Here is a 17,338-nt window from a genome sequence, read left to right on the forward strand (position 1 = left end):
GTTTCTTGGCAGGTTAATAATGTTAAAGCTGATTATGTCTTATACGAAGGAAATTACAAAGACCCACAGCACAGGTCAAGCCCATGTAAAACAGATTTCTGGTTGCAACTGTATGCTTTCACCAGACAGCATCATATATCCAGCATAAAGAAATGTATGCATCCTTACTGGAATGCTTGTTTTTTTTAACCTATATTAAGTGTGTGGAAATGTAATCATTAAAGAAAATGCAGATAGACATCGCCCAAATCTAATGGAGTCAGGAGACAGGACCTTCTAAATCCAGTAAGGCCTGAAACAGAGGCCTCCAAAACTCCACGATTTATAATGGTGTCAAAGTTAGACCAACAACCACAACTTTCATACACCATTAGAATCGACCCCTGATGTAACTGTAGGAGGAGACAAAGTCAACTTGGGAATGTATGACACCATTAGGTTTCGATATGAATCAGGAGTTTTGAACCAATCAGGAGATGGAGAGATTCACCTCCTGATCGGTAGACGAGGATGAGCATATAAGCAGAAGGTTTGAAGCTGAGTCTTCAGTTGGGTTCCGGAGCCAGCTCGGGTTCACATCTTGTAAAGAAAAATAAAATCGACTGCATTGAACTCTGACCATCTCCAGTGAATTCTTTTGACCAACTATTGCGACTCCAGTAATAGCAAAGTATACGTGTTGGAAAACAAGTCAGGACTTAGCATCTGGTCCAGTATAAGACTTTTTATCTCCAACAATGCATCCTGTAGAAGGGTCTGACCCTCATCATTAAAACTGTTATTTACACTTCATAAACAAATCCTTTGTTTTCTCACTCACAGGTTTGCAAAGGGGCAACAAATAACCACAGGTTTTTTAATTGTTTCTGAATAACGTCAAAGAATTAGACTCACATTCATCCCATAAATCCCAGAAATGGACACTGATTAAGTTCAATTGTTTAAGACAGGGGTTTTCAACCGGGGTCCGCGGCCCCCTGGTGGTCCGCGACGGCATTGCAGGGAGTCCGCAAAATTCGCTTTGATATTTCAAAACATTTCCAGATTACTCTTGAATATTGTGAAAAATATCTAAAATAAGAAAATATGTCGTAAATAATATAAAGGTGATGAGGGGGACCTTGACACCGGCTGCTAGAAACTGCCAGTAGTTTTCCCCTGTGCAATGGGTGTTAAAGGCAGAGGTGTAAAAAGTACTGAAATATTGTACTCAAGTAAAAGTACCTTTACTTTGATGAAATTTTACTTAAGGACAAGTAAAAGTACCCATCTAAAAATCTACTCAAGGGGGGGGGGGGGGGGGGCGCTACGCTCCTCAGCACATATGAGACAAAAAAGACACATGTTGGGACGCTGTTGCAGTTAATGTTGGAGCAACAAGTAAGTGTATGCTTGAAAAAAACGATTAACTGCCGTTTCTCCTCCTTGCAGGCCTCCTGCAGAGCCATGACAGCGGAGCTCTGGATGCGCAGCGTGCGGATCAGCAGCTCCGTAGATTTCTGGTAGCGACGGATCTCTCTCAGAGCCTCGCTACCGGCCGGTAGCGGTGAGGCTTCTTAACGCCGCCGGTAGCCCGGGCTCTCACGAGCAGCCCTGGTCTCCAGCTGCTTCCTGGGGGCTTTGCCTCTGGTGGATATGCGAGCGGCATTTGCAGCATTTCCATTGATTTATTTAGGGAGTGAATAAACTGGTGAAACAGACAACTGACAACAACTATGCGTCGCTTGACATACGTCACATATTACGTTGCTCTGATGGTTGTAGGTCTATCCAATTGAGCGAAGAGAAATTTATTTTCCTGGTTTGGTTGAAAGACGCCCCATAATCACACCCACTGGAGCAGTATCAGACTCATATTCTGACTAGAATAATGAGTCTGACAACGTCAGGCTAGGTCCCTGGGACAAAACCAGTTGAAAACCCCTGGTTTAAGAGACAGTCTCTTGCAGCTTTCTATATGAGTCTGCTGACCCCTAGGGGTAAGACCATAGACTGCAGTTGCAATGTATGCAGTTGCAGCCCCATTTACACCAACATTCCCAAATGTCCGCAAAAAAAAAAGAGGGGGTACGTGCTCCGGGGGTTGGATACCAACATTGTCTTGTCGGTAGACAGTGTTGGGGAGTAACGGAATACATGTAACGGCGTGACGTTTTTAGAATACAAATTATGAGTAACTGTATTCCGTTACAGTTACAAATTAAATAGATGGTATTCAGAATACAGTTACATTGTTGAAATCAGTGGATTTACATGACGGTACTTCTCTGTTTCTCGAGTTTATTCACTCTCTCATAAATCCACCTGCGGCAAAGCCCCCAGGAAGCGGCTGGAGACCAGGGCTGCCGTAAGAGCGCCCCGGCCCCCGTGAAGAAGCCTCACCGCTACCGGGACCGTTACAGGCCCGGGACCGTGGCTCTGAGAGAGTTCCGTCCGTTCCGTGTTGCAACGCAATTCACCGCCAGACCACTAGCCGGAGTAATGTTTTTTGTTGAAGTCGGCTCTTCTTCGTGTGTGGCACACGTATATTTACATCGCCGCGGCGGCTCCTCAGAGCCTTTTTCTGGCGGACAAATCCGCCGGTCAGTGACGGGTTATACTAGTGGTCATAGTTTCGGATCTTTTCTGCCAAGTGCTCTTCTATTTTGGTCCATATTCGTTCTTCTAAATCTTCCGTGGTTTCCGCAGTTTCCGGGCATGAAACCAGAAATGCGACTCCGGACGGGATGTAGTAAGCAGACCAATCACAAGCCTTGGGGTCTGCATGAGGCTCGCGTCGCTTTGTCGTATAGTTAGAAAAATTGGCTGACGCATGCAAGCCGCAGGAGGGGCCCCGCAAGTACGCGAGGGGCGTGTTGCGTCTCTCGCGTGCGTGCGTGCGTGCGTAAAAAGCCGAGTATAAATCGGCCTTATGTATTCTCCACTCAAGCCAATTGGGAGTTGTCGTCCCCCCCCCCCTCTCTCTTTTTATCTTTATGACTGCTTGTGTGTCTATATGGATGGGCAGAGGGGGGCATTTAATAATGTGATTGGTAAAATTGGTAAAATTAAAACTCCAGGACAACAGAAGGGGAATACAAACTATGGGATGCATACTTTATCATTTATATCATATCAAATATGTCATCAATATCGTTTAAAATCATTTTTCAGTGTGTTTCCTGGCGCGATACGCTCGCGTCAAGCACAGCACGGTAAAGTATCCTTCCCAACACTGTCTGTAGATCTTGTTGAGCTGGTCATTTCACGAGTAGCTCACTAGCCTATAAAGTGTGGGAACCCCTGTGATAGATTATAGAAAACCGCTTCGCGGGCCAGATGATTTTTTTTAAAAAAACGTTTAAGTGCTCGTGCCGCCCCCCACGTGTAATGAAAAAGTGTCGCCCTGCTTTGCCCGTGCCCAAAACCGCCCCTGCATATACAACACACACACACACACACAAATGAATATATACATACATATCCTCCACTGAACCCAGTATTCCTCAATCCCTGAATAGCAACATCTTTATGAACTTTTTAATGATAAGATTCTAACTATAAGAAATAAAATCAATCATCTCCTGCCCTAATTTTGCACTAATACCCTATCAAGAATAGAATTCTCAGAAACAGCTGAGAATCTTACCAATTATTTAGACAGCTTCTCTCTGATCAGCCCAAAATAATCTCATCTTCTAAACCCACAACTTGTATCTTAGATCCCATTCCCACAAAATTACTTGAGAAATTAACAGAAAAAACAAAAATTAAAAAATTGTCTAATCAACCAATGATTTTGCGCACAGCAGCTGATAGGAAACACTTGTTTTCGCAGCCAGAGGCTGTTTTGCACTGGGAACTGAGGAGAGACAGAAGGGCACAGAGAGAACATCCAGTACCAAAGAATGGTATGTATGGCTTGTACTTCACTCAGCCACCAGGGGGCAGTCAAGACTCTTTTCTTCGCCGTTAACACTCATATAAAGTCACCCGTGAATACAGTTTTCATTGTGTCGTTGTGAGAAGATCTGTAAACCCGTTACTTTGGCTTGAGTATGAAAACCACACATTAATAACTGAAACCCTGAATTACAAACTGAGGGAGTCGAGTTTAAAAGGAGGTGGAAGTTATCAGGTGCAAAGAAAAAAACTTTAAAGTTGGATTATGGGAAATGTAGGTCACAGACAGTCCTCCCTTGGCTTCTGCTTCCATGTTCATTATTTAAATAATTGTCTCTGACATCAACAGTCAAACCCATGAAACTAGAACTTTATAATGGAACAGGAAGTTAAACAACTTCACACAAATAATCTGTTTATAGAGATTAGGAAACATTGAACTCTCACACAGGACTCTCAACTTTCTCTCTGAGGTTTCTACGTTCTTTTTACCCTGTTAAAGGGGATTTTGTAGTTTTTCTTTCCTCTTGTTGAGTCTTATGGGCAGATGTCAGACCTTGTTAAAGCCCTATGAGACAAATTGTGATTTGTGAATATGGGCTATACAAATAACATTTGATTGATTGATTGAACTTTTAGGATGTACAACACTCAGTTGCTGGAATATCCCTGGGATAGTTTTATTAGAGTATTTAGAGCACAGGTCTTCAACAGGGGGTCCGTGACCCCTAGGGGGTCTGCGGAGGTACTGCAGGGGGGTAGCGCAATCTTTGGTTGATAAGACAATTTTTTAATTTTTCATAATTTTTTATTTATTTTCGAACTAATTTTTTCCCCACAAATTTAAATGTCTTTAAATTCACATTAACATGCATCCAACATATTGTGAGGCTGATTTCACCCTCTGCCTGACAACCTCCATCCGTCCAAGGTTAGATAAGTTGTGTGCTACCCATCAGGGTCCGACATCTCACTGATGTGGGAGTATGTGTGCCATCCACAGATGGCTTGAGGATTCACTATCTCTTCTCCATGCATGTTTAAAATAAAAACATGAATCTTTGAATTACTTTAATAGCTCAGTGTTGTATGAAAGATGTATGTTTATAAATGGCAGTGGCATGGCCACCGTGTACCTTGCACATGTTTAAATTAAAAACATGAATATATGAACCTGTGTAATATTTGAATAGCTTAGTATTGAATGTACAATAACAGGATCGCTATGTTTCTACATGGCACTAGGCCCAGTTTAATATAAAACACAATTGTATACAATATATATAGTAGGGGGTCCCTGCTCCATCTGTCCACCAGTTTGGGGGTTCTTGGCCTGAAAAACATTGAAGACCCCTGGTTTAGAGTATTAGTGTGTACTCATGATCTAGATATGTTGTTTGCTTCTTCCACACGTCTTTATGAATGTACTCTCCTGAAAGCACAGTTTATATGTAGAACAGTTAACCCCTCCCTCTCTTACCTTTCCTGAAGCCTCGTGGGGAAGGAGCGTCTCTTACAGATGTTACAGTAGCACGTTGGAGGCCCAGCGCAGGCTGCAGGCTCGAGTCCTTTCTCCATCCGAGAGCTTCCAGGCCCTGATGACCAGGGTTTGTACACACAAGCTTTTGTTTGCGTGTTTGAGTATGAGCTGCAAATACACAAGGAGACAATCAGTCAGAAGGGTTGTGTTTGTATTATATGATGTTTGTTCCTCTAATATATTATTATTTATTTTTTGATTTGATTCCTGAACACCAAAAAATTATTCAAGCCCTTTTTGGAGGTGACACATCTAAATATCCTTTACCTTATTCATATCCATTTAAATAGTTTACATAAATATTTTACAGATGTAACACAAAATATTTTAATATTTTCACTCACACCTTTCATGAACACAAAATAAATAAGTTTAATTTGGGGACTGCCCCTAGCGGTTGATTCTCCCAATTTTCTTTGGCGGCCATTTTCTCAGTCTGCTTTGAGCTGCAAGCCAGAGTCACTGCCGCAGGTGGAAGACCAAACCTTGGTGAGTAAATATATTACATTTTTCCTGCTGTCAAATAATGGGTATTCTGTAATATTGACGGAAATATGAGGAACAGCCGTTAAAAATTAATCGAGGCAACTTTTGCTCAGTTTTTAGTCAAATCGGAGTTGGCGGGCAATCTGGCTAGCTAGTAATGTCCGCCTTTTCTTTGATGCAGAGTGACAGTTACTGTAACTCACTAAAGGTTTAAGTGAGTTACATTCATGACTTGAGCAGGTCTATTACCACTAGTCTTAAGTCTTAAGCCACAGGCATTTTAAGCAGACACAATGTGTCACATGTATAGAAATGATGAGCTCATATAGCCACACACAAACCGCACAACATCCCCAGCGTTGAACGGCTCCGTGTCATGGTTGTCAGTTGTTCACACCGGCAGCGGCTCTGTGTCATCATTATGACGTAGTATCTCATTATTATCAGATCCTAAGTCATAAGAATGAGATACAGGATTTTTATTTTCTTCATCACGTTGAAATGAGCTTCCATAGATTTTGACCTGACAACTGATGAACTTCCTTCTATGAAACTGCAGTTCATGTAAGAATTCTTCTTTATATTTTTGTTTGTATTTGTTTATAGTTTTTTCAGCATTGTACTTAAAAAGTGTTTTGTATTTGGCTTGTTTAGGCCTCCGCCACTGAGGGTGTAGAGAGGGACATTGCACTCGCAATCATGGGGATATATACTGTCTGAAGAGATGGAGATGTGGAGCCAGAGGACGTGGGAATCGTGATTGAAGGCATCAGAGTCATGGACTCAGGCTGTTTGCGTTCATTTATGCCCTTGATCTGAGCTTTTCAGACAACCTCAAGTACACTTTTGAGTTTATTCAGAAATTAATTGAATGTCACAAGCTCAATGCAAAGTTACACCAGCTGAAAATCAAGTTTGCATGAGCAGGAAACACAGCCGACAAAGTTCTGTGACCGCAGTGATGTTTTTCCTGGGTATGATATTTTTAAAGACTGGATTTCCGTGAGCTGGGAGAAGTTCAAGTTTCAAGTTTCACACATGGAAATTCTGTCCACATAACTTCCTTTTCCTTGTAATGTGACATTGACTCTGCTCTACATCACTTGTGTACTGCTGCCTTGTCACCTGCATGACTCTCATTTCAGGCCAAATGGACATAAACACGATTTTCCTGTAGTTTTCATTGGTTGTGAATGACCTCTTAATGCTGCCAGTCACTCTGTTACAGATAAAAGCTACATTTAAATTACTGCTTTAATGAGTTATAATGAGTTAAAACCCGATTCTGTTGGTCTGTAAATGACCAACAAGTTTATTGCCTTGTTGGTTTTGGGACTGGGGGATTGCTAGGCATTTACTTTTCACCAGCTACAGAGCTGGGCATGAGTCTCAAGCTGTTGAATGGCTATTTCTGATCAAATGTGATCAAAATTGCTAGATGCATGGACCCAAGGGGAGACATTTCTTTGAAAATTGGCTTATTTATGGCTGTATGGAAGTCATGTTGAATATTAGGAGAACACTGTAGTTTTCTTTTCCTCTTAATGCTGCAAGTCACTCTGCTACAGAGCGGTTAATATTACCATTTGTTTACAGTGCACTTCAAAAGGTTTAGCATTCAAGAAAAGTGTATTCACGTAAAAGTGAATGTATTATAAGTATAAAAATATATGTATTTGTATTGATGTTGAATTCAGGATAACTCTACGGATTGTGTTACTTTTATTTCCTGATGAGTTTGTTTCTTGATATTTGTTTTATGTAAAACAAACAAAGAAGTTTTCAGTGTTGGTTGGTTTTTACTATGCCAGTTTCTGAGCATTTTAAAATAAAAATAAACCTCAAACGAGGTTTGTCTCATGCGTCTAAATGGGGATCAGATGAAAAACTATTTCACCTTATTAAAATTCCTGGACCCACAACAACATTATCTGAATTCTTTCTTGGTCTATGATGTGAAAACCAAGGAGGAGCCTTGATTCCTCTGTGAGCATCAGGAACCTCCCCCCATTATAGTATCTGGGACAGAGATATCAGAAAGACTAATATATGGGAATCTCAATATCGATCATATTGTTGCATCACACAGACCCAGTTAAGCTGCATGTTTGAGGTAAGGTCCTGTCAGTTGTCTAAATAAACTTATAACTTTTAATTTTCCAGGTTTTTTGAAAGAACACAATGTGCTTGAAAGAGAAATAAATTTAAAAATATATTTAATGGTTTGTGCTCAAAGCTATAGAGCTCAAAGTAAACAGGGAGTGAATTAAAGGTTCAGTGTGTAAGGTTTTGGTGAAGGGATCAATTGGCAGAAAATGAATATGATATAATCCAAGTGATGTTTTAACTAGTGCATTTCATCTAAATTCTAAAAATTGTGAACTTCGTTCCCCCTTAAATGAGCCCCTTATATTTAAATACTTTATATTAACATCAGGAGCGGGTCTGGAAGGGGAGCGAACTGTGAGGGGAACTCAGCTGCAATATGCAACATCACCACTACATCTCACCAAATTCTACTAACTTCTTTAAATCTTTAAATGTGCGTCTTACTGAATCAGGAATTGGACATGGATGTTTGATATATCATTGGCCCCTCTGTGTAAATTGTGGCCCCTTTTTTATGAAAATACTTCACCAGCCTCTGGAGAACAACCCCCCGAGCTAGCTTGTCCTTAATATTTAACTCATTAATTTTCTCTTCTGGACAGTCTGACAAGTCTTGACCGTGACCTGACAGACATATTCAGCCAGAAGTGACCACACTGAAACACATGTCAAATTCTGTACGAAGCTTCAGTTGGACTCAGAGATGAACTGATCTAAAATGTCAAGGTCACGGTGACCTCATGTTCTTGTGAATGTGATATATCACAAACACTTTCAGGGAATTTTGTTACATCCAACACAAATATACATGTCACCCTAAATATTTGTGTTCACCCTACGGTTGGTTAATAAAATACTTGTTTCATTTAAAACGCAACCTACTTTTTTCTTGTTTTTGGCACGGTTTATTTTCTAATTGTTTGTCCCTCATGTACCTCATGTTTGTTGTGTAACTGGACACCAATGCTGCCAAAGAAACAGAACAAAACAAAAAGTGCAGGGAAAAATACTTAATCAACAAATTATTTTGCTCACACTCGCTGGTAAGAGAACTCAGGTGATCGAAGAGCTGAAACTGACAGAATAACTGAACCCAGGTGAAACACATGAGGTCAGGTGCACACAATCACAAGATTGAAGTGACCAACAATGACACATGGGGGGAACAGGAAGTGACGTAGTGACGTAACTTAACTGAGGCGAAGGACACACAAGGAAGGGGAGGATTTAAATACAGAGAACAAATCCAAAAACACAAATATACAAAAGCAAAGTCCAAACAATATATCATAACTTAAATGTAAAGTCCAAAAAGTGACTGCTATATAGAGCACAATATAGCGAGATCATCGGAAAAGAACAAAAAGGCTTTCAGACACTATTCAGTGCATTTTGTCTGCATTGAAAAATGACCTCATTAACACAGGAATAAAATGTACAACAACAACAATGTGGAAAATCCCAAAGTACATTTGAAATTTTTATTTTACAGCTTTAATGTTAAAAATAAATGTTGGATGATCATCTTTAAATGTGGAAATAATCTTGTTTCCCACACTTTGTGCTTTGATGCACCGCTCTACTTCTATTTACATTAGAACGACAGGTCGGGCTGTTACTGCTGCCCTCGCTCCTCCCGTCTCTTCTCTTCACGAGTGCAATGCAAGATGGTATATATTGTTTGGTTAGTGACCATTGGTTGTACACTACTTTTCATGATGCATTGTGGGAAACAATGAGTCAATTACATTGGGTATTAAAAAAATCTGTAAACATTCAGACACCACTTAAAAAATGGTGAACTCAGCATATAGTGCACTATACAGTGATTAGTGAGGGATTTGGAACACAGCCATAGACTCACAGATGAACTGATTAGATTTCAGTTGGTGGTGGTTTACTTATAAAACATGTTTTGGCCTCTTGAACATGATATTTCAAGTCTGTGGTTTGATCCTTTCCTCTCATTTTGAGCAGTTGTCACCTGAAGAGGTTGAAGATGAACGGATTCGATTTCAGTGGTCAAAGGTCAGGGTGACCTCATATGAGTCCAGAAAAAATGTATGCAGAAAGAAACTGCACAGGTTGAATGTGGCAAACAACCACAGGGTGAGAGTTAATTTCTGAGTTGCTTGTTTTTGTGAAAAAAACTGTCTTGTGTGCAACATGCAGCCTGGAGACCAGAGGTTCCTCACTGTGTTGTGAATAAAAGATCCAAGTAATTCGTCACAAAGCTAGTACCACTGTAAACTTGTGTTTTCTTTCTCTCCTCGTTCTTGATGTGAAGCTGCAGGACTCCTCTGAACCTGAAGGACCCTGCTGTGAAAGCAAACATTCTGAAACCAGCAAGTTTCCAAAATCCACCCTGAAACACATTCATAGACCCAAGAAAGATATAATACAGAGCCAGAACAATGGAAAGAAGAGTTATCATGTTGAGTCATTTGAATTATTTTAGGATGTTGAACAGTTCTTCTAGGCATTGCTGCTGTAGAGCTGCTGTTTTTGGTTGAGATCAGGAAACACACAACATGCTGGGGCTGAGCTGGTGCTCTGGCCTAGAAGGACTGGATCTGAGACATGTGGTGCAGATTGTGTCTCCATGAACACATCCATGTTGTAAAGATGAACACTGGATACCTGAAGGCAGGCTTCACTATCCATTGGGGGTGACAGCCTGAGGATATGCAATTGGGTAATGACATAATTCAATTTACAGTTTTTCTCAGTTGTTTACACACAAAAAGCAAAAATTCGGCACAATTTGCACAACATTCACTTCATGTACCAATAGCTTGACCCAATTTGGCACTACTTCACACTCCCTTATCTCATTAGACTCTGACTTTCCTTCTTTACACTCTGATTTCAATTACACATCACCTTGTTGTCAAAACACTACACACAATGTTCAGTTGTTGCACACACTTCTCACCCTAAAATATCAAAGCATCAACCTACAACACACAAATACTCAAATCTCTAAACATTCAGGTCTGTTGAGCAATTTGCAATCAGGATTGCAGCATAAAAGTGCCTTCAGCCTCTGTTTTGTTTGATGAACAATAGAATAGAATAGAATACAGTGTGCTCACAGTATTTATATTTTGCAGGACTGAAAGAGAACCACACCGTGGAGGAAGAACACGCATGTTCACAGCCGAACAGGAGACTGAAATTGTAGATATGGTTTGTGAGAACAACTCTATCACACTCAGACAAATACAGTAAAAACAAGGATCCTGGCTGACCATGCTACATTTAGAAACGTCCAGGCCGTCAGCCTCTCTACATTGGACCGTATTCTTCATAGGAATGCCATGCGGATGAAACAAGTGAACAGGGTCCCATTCCAACGGAACCCAGACGCATCAAGGAGTTACGGCGAGAGTTTGTGCTTGTGAGTACCAAACATTCAGCACTGACACATGCATGTATTGTACCTGTAATCCAATATTGTTCCTTTTCTACAGTGTCTCACTGTAGCCCACTGTGTTGAACTTGCATTCTCATGCTGTCTGTGTCAGCACTGTACTGTTCTCTGTGTGTACCAAAATAAACCTTTTTTTGCTGCATATTTGTGTGCTGTTTTATGTTTGACTATGAAAAAAGTAGGCCTTCACTGAAACAGTTTACAAAAGGAGAAATGGCTAATTCTCCAGAGTCATTGTCATTCATATGGTGTGTTCCATTTCGATGATTGTGTTTTCAATTTTGCACTTCAGTGTGCTGTAAATGCTTGGAAGTGTGCAAGCAAATGCTTAGTAGTGTGTACTCAATAAATGGTATGTGTGTGTCATTTGAAAATATGGCTGTGTGTACCAAATGAAAACACGAGTTCCATTTTGATGGCAAAGAGTCATCTTGCAAAGGGAGTGTCAGGTTTAGCATTTTGTGTGTGAGGTTTACAGTTGTCTGTGTGCAGTTTTGAGAAAGCCGTTATTGTTTTGAAAAAACGTGTGTTAACAATTGTGAAAAACTGTAATTAGTTTAGCACCAAATCATAAAATAGATTATCTCTTTACATAATAAAGTTGACACCTTGTAAGATTATAGAGAAACCCAACAGTTCCCACAACGAGCAGCACTGACGACTGTGGGAGAAAAACATTTTTTTTACTAGAACTAATAAACTTCGAGAACCAGTTTCAATGTGAGCGGAGAGAGAGAGAGAAAGAGAGAGAGAGAGAGAGAGAGAGAGAGACCAATAACTATCGTCAGAATAGTTGTTATAATTAAAATAATGCATAGATGATAGCAGTATAATAATAACAATACTTATTATCATCACTTCTTTTTCTTCTCTTCTCATCCTTGTTTTCATCTGATCTACATATTGGATGGAATTAGAGGTGATCACAACATTAATAAATAAACATTTCAAACATCCCTGTCACAGAGGTATCATTGGATCCACGGTGTGAGAAAGACAAACAGATATTCATTCACTCACCAGCTGCACAGGAGTTGAGGCAGAGACCAGTCTGGGTGAGATGCCTCCAGAGGTACACAAGGAAAAAAAATGTTGTTTGCATCTTTTCCTTTTGCATAAAGACCTCCACAGAACACTGACTATTTACAGTAGAAGAGGAGGAGCTGGTGTTACATTTCCCTAAAGCTGCATTAGAACAAGTTAAGTTAGGTGTTAGTGGTGAACACTGGCACAGACAGTCCACAGAGCAGCATCAGGATGGAAGGGATCTTCATTGGTATCTTGTGTCTCTCAGGTCAGTGAATTTCATTGTTTGTATGATGTATAACAGGAAATCTGAATATAGAGATTAATTTGAGTCCTCATACATAACAAAAATGACTGGTTTCATCCTCAGGGTGCCTCACCTTCTCCACATGCCTCCTCCATCAGTACCACTTTGTGTCTGATGCAAAGACTTGGATTGAAGCTCAGAGCTACTGCAGAGAGAAGTACACAGACCTGGCCACTATTGAAAACACTGAAGAAATGAAGAAACTTAAAGACACAGTTTCTGCCGCTGGTAACAGCTCTGAGGTTTGGATTGGCCTGTACAGTTCCTCTGAGGCTCAGAGGAACTGCAGAGAACACTACACAGATCTGGTCACTGTGAGGAACAAAGCTGACAACAACATGATATGGAACTTACAGTTTTTCACAATTGTTAACACACGTTTTTCAAAACAATAACGGCTTTCTCAAAACTGCACACAGAAAACTGAAAACCTCACACACAAAATGTTAACCTGACACTCCCTTTGCAAGATGACTCATTGCCATCAAAATGGAACTCGTGTTTTCATTTGGTACACACAGCCATGTTTTCAAATGACACACACATACCATTTATTGAGAACACACAACTAAGCATTTGCTTACACACTTCCAAGCATTTACAGCACACTGAAGTGCAAAATTGAAAACACAATCATCAAAATGGAACACACCATATGAATGACTGACTCTGGAGAATTAGCCATTTCTCCTTTTGTAAACTGTCTCAGTGTAGGCCTACTTTTTTCATAGTCAAACATAAAACAGCACACAAAAAGGTTTATTTCAGTACACACAGAGAACAGTACAGTACTGACACAGACAGCATGATAATGCAAGTTACAGTATGGACACAGAGAGGTCAACACAGTGGGCTACAGTGAGACACTGTAGAAAAGGAACAATATTGGATTACAGGTACAATACATGCATGTGTCAGTGCTGAATGTTTGGTACTAACAAGCACAAACTCTCTCCGTAACTCCTCGATGCGTCTGGGTTCTGTTTGAATGGGACCCTGTTCACTTGTTTCCTCCGCATGGCATTCCTGTGAAGAATACCGTCCAATGTAGAGAGGCTGACGGTCTGGACGTTTCTAAATGTAGCATGGTCAGCCAGGATCCTAGTTTTTATTTGTCTGAGTGTGATAGCGTTGTTCTCATGAACCATATCTACAATTTCAGTCTCCTGTTCGGCTGTGAACATGCGTGTTCTTCCTCCACGGTGTGGTTCTCTTTCAGTCCTGCAAAATATAAATACTGTGAGCACACTGTATTCTATTCTATTCTATTGTTCATCAAACAAAACAGAGGCTGAAGGCACTTTTATGCTGCAATCCTGATTGCAAATTGCTCAACAGACCTGAATGTTTAGAGATTTGAGTATTTGTGTGTTGTAGGTTGATGCTTTGATATTTTAGGGTGAGAAGTGTGTGCAACAACTGAACATTGTGTGTAGTGTTTTGACAACAAGGTGATGTGTAATTGAAATCAGAGTGTAAAGAAGGAAAGTCAGAGTCTAATGAGATAAGGGAGTGTGAAGTAGTGCCAAATTGGGTCAAGCTATTGGTACATGAAGTGAATGTTGTGCAAATTGTGCCGAATTTTTGCTTTTTGTGTGTTAACAACTGTGAAAAACTGTAATAACACCTCTCGAATGGGCATGGATCGGTTTGTACAGAGATCCTCAGATTTTCTGGTCGGACGGGAGTATCTACTCATTCAGCTACTGGTATCAGGGTTACAACCCACTTGACTCGATAATAGTCGTATGTGGTGTTGCAGATTTGGAGAAGGGAGGAAAATGGAGGTTATTTTCCTATGAAGAAAGAAAGCCATTTGTCTGCTATAGTGTCCCAAGTGAGAATCTTTTTTGTATTTTTGTGTTGCTTATTTTGTATTTGTGAGTTTTCTGACAGGCCTGATCAGACTGTTTTGTGGGTAACATGCAGCCCGAAGACCAGAGGTTCCTCACTGTGTGTTTTAAGTCAAAGATCTGAGTAGTTCTTTCTCCACAGGAATAACTGTAGGTTTCACAAAACTATACACCACATCAAACGTTTGTTTTGTTTCTCTCCTCGTTCTTTGTCTAAGCAGCAGTGAAGACGTTGGTGAAGGTGAAGGTGAAGGTGGAGCTACAGGACTCCTCTGTAAACCTGAATGACCCTGCTGTGAAAGAAAAGATTCTGAAACAGGAAAGTCTCCAAAATCCACCCTGAAACATGAACTCCTTCATAGACCCTGGACAGATGTATTACAGAGTTTGACATCATCAAATAACCATGAAGGAGACGAGTCAATGTAAAAAAAACTCCAGTCACAGATGTTCTACAATGCAAAGCAGCCACAACAAAGGAAGGAAGAGTTATAATCATAATCCTTTAATTATTTTTGACAGATTATTCCTCCAGGTATTGCCAATGTAGCTCTTTAGTTTTTTATTTGAGACCAGGAAACATGAATCCTGATTTTGGCATGATTGCTTTGTGACGATCATAAAATATAAACATTCCAGCAGACAAATATCTTGGTAGCTGTTTTTTTTTTCTCCACAGTCTCCAAAGTGCTGCTCATTGTGGGAACTGTTTGGTTTCTCTGTACATTTTAAAGTCTTGACCTTCTATGTAAAGTTCCTTGAGATGATGTATATTGTGATATATACACTATATAAATAGAATTGAATTGACTTAAAACACATAACTCTTTGTCTTAGAGAGCAAAGAAATCTGTTAAAAGTATTTCAAAATAGCCTCCATTTCTGTTTTTCAGTTCCAGGACAGATTGAAGGAGAACGGACTGAGTGGCGTCACCTTGACGTGGAAAGAACAGGCCGATGGGAAAGTTTTCAACAATTAGGAAAAAGGTTCTGACAAGAAAAAAAAAACTGAGCTATAAAAATTTGACCTAGCGCATGCAACTTTTATTGCATGCGCTAATGTTTCATGTCTGCACGTATACACACCTCTATCACTGTACGCAGTTAAACCATACCAATGAATGATGTTGTAGAAAAACTAGCCTTTGTGTGCTTATATGCTTAAACTGTGCGTCTGTGTATAAAGAGCATCAGGAACTGTATGCTGCCTGGGAAGAATGTCCATTAACACCAGACACAGGGAGAGTCTCCATCGGAAGGAAAATGTAATTAGTTGCTTGGCAGGTTAATAATGTTACAGCTGATTATGTCTTATACGAAGGAAATGACAAAGACCCACAGCAGAGGTCAAGCCCATGCAAAACAGATTTCTGGTTGCAACTGTACGCTTTCACCAGACAGCATCATATATCCAGCAAAAAGAAATGTATTAATGTATGCATCCTTACTGGAATGCTTGTTTTTTTAACCTATATTAAGTGTGTGGAAATGTAATCATTAAAAAAAAATGCAGATAGACATCGCCCAAATCTAATGGAGTCAGGAGACAGGACCTTCTAAATCGAGTAAGGCCTGAAACAGAGGCCTCCAAAACTCCAAGATTTATAATGGTGTCAAAGTTAGACCAACAACCACAACTTTAATACACCATTAAAATTAAAAGACCCATGATGTAACTGTAGGGGGAGACAAAGTCAACTTGGGAATGTATGACACCATTAGGTTTCGATACGAATCAGAAGTTTTGATCCAATCAGGAGATGGAGAGATTCACCTCCTGATTGGTTGATCGGCAACAGCAGAAACGAGGATGAGCAAATAAGCAGAGGGTTTGAAGCTCAGTTTTCAGTTGGGTTCTGGAACCAGCTCGGGTTCACATCTTGAAAAAGAATAAAATCTACTGCATTGAACTCTGACCATCTCCTGTGAATTCTTTTGACCAACTATTGAGACTCCAGTAATAGCAAAGTATACGTGTTGGAAAATAAGTCAGGACTTAGCATCTGGTCCAGTATTAGACTTTTTATCTCCAACAATGCATCCTGTAGAATAGTCTGACCCTCATCATTAAAACTGTTATTTACACTTTATAAACAAATCCTTAGTTTTTTCACTCACAGGTTTGCAAAGGGGAAACAAATAACCACAGTTTTCTTAATTGTTTCTTAATAATGTCTAAAGAATTAGACTCACATTCATCCCAGAAATCACAGAAATTGACACTGATTAAGTTCAGTGCTTTAGGTCCTAAAGCATTGCAGAAAGCTGCAAGGGACCTTCTCCTCAAGTTTATTTGAGTCTGCTGACCCTAAGGGGGTAAGACCATAGACTGCAGTTGCAATGTATGCAGTTGCAGCCCCATTTACACCAACATTCCCAAAACAGGAATGTACACGGACACTGCATGTACAACACACAAACACACACACACACACACAAAAGATGTATATATACATACATAAATAAATAAAATATGTAATGCGGAATTATGGTATTATTCACATGACAGAGGAATATTTCCATTTTTATTTGATAACTTTATTATACATGGCTTTTACATTGAGTGTAGACATTGTGTTGCTGTGACTACAAGCAGCTACAGAGCTCACAGTGTACAGTGTATGATAGGGTTGTCAGTGTTACACTCAAGCTGTGACTGTTAGTGGTGAAGGGATCATAAACCTACAAGTCTGTGCTATTGT

Source organism: Limanda limanda, chromosome 22 (assembly GCF_963576545.1).
Source record: "Limanda limanda chromosome 22, fLimLim1.1, whole genome shotgun sequence".
Classification (NCBI taxonomy): Eukaryota; Metazoa; Chordata; class Actinopteri; order Pleuronectiformes; family Pleuronectidae; genus Limanda; species Limanda limanda.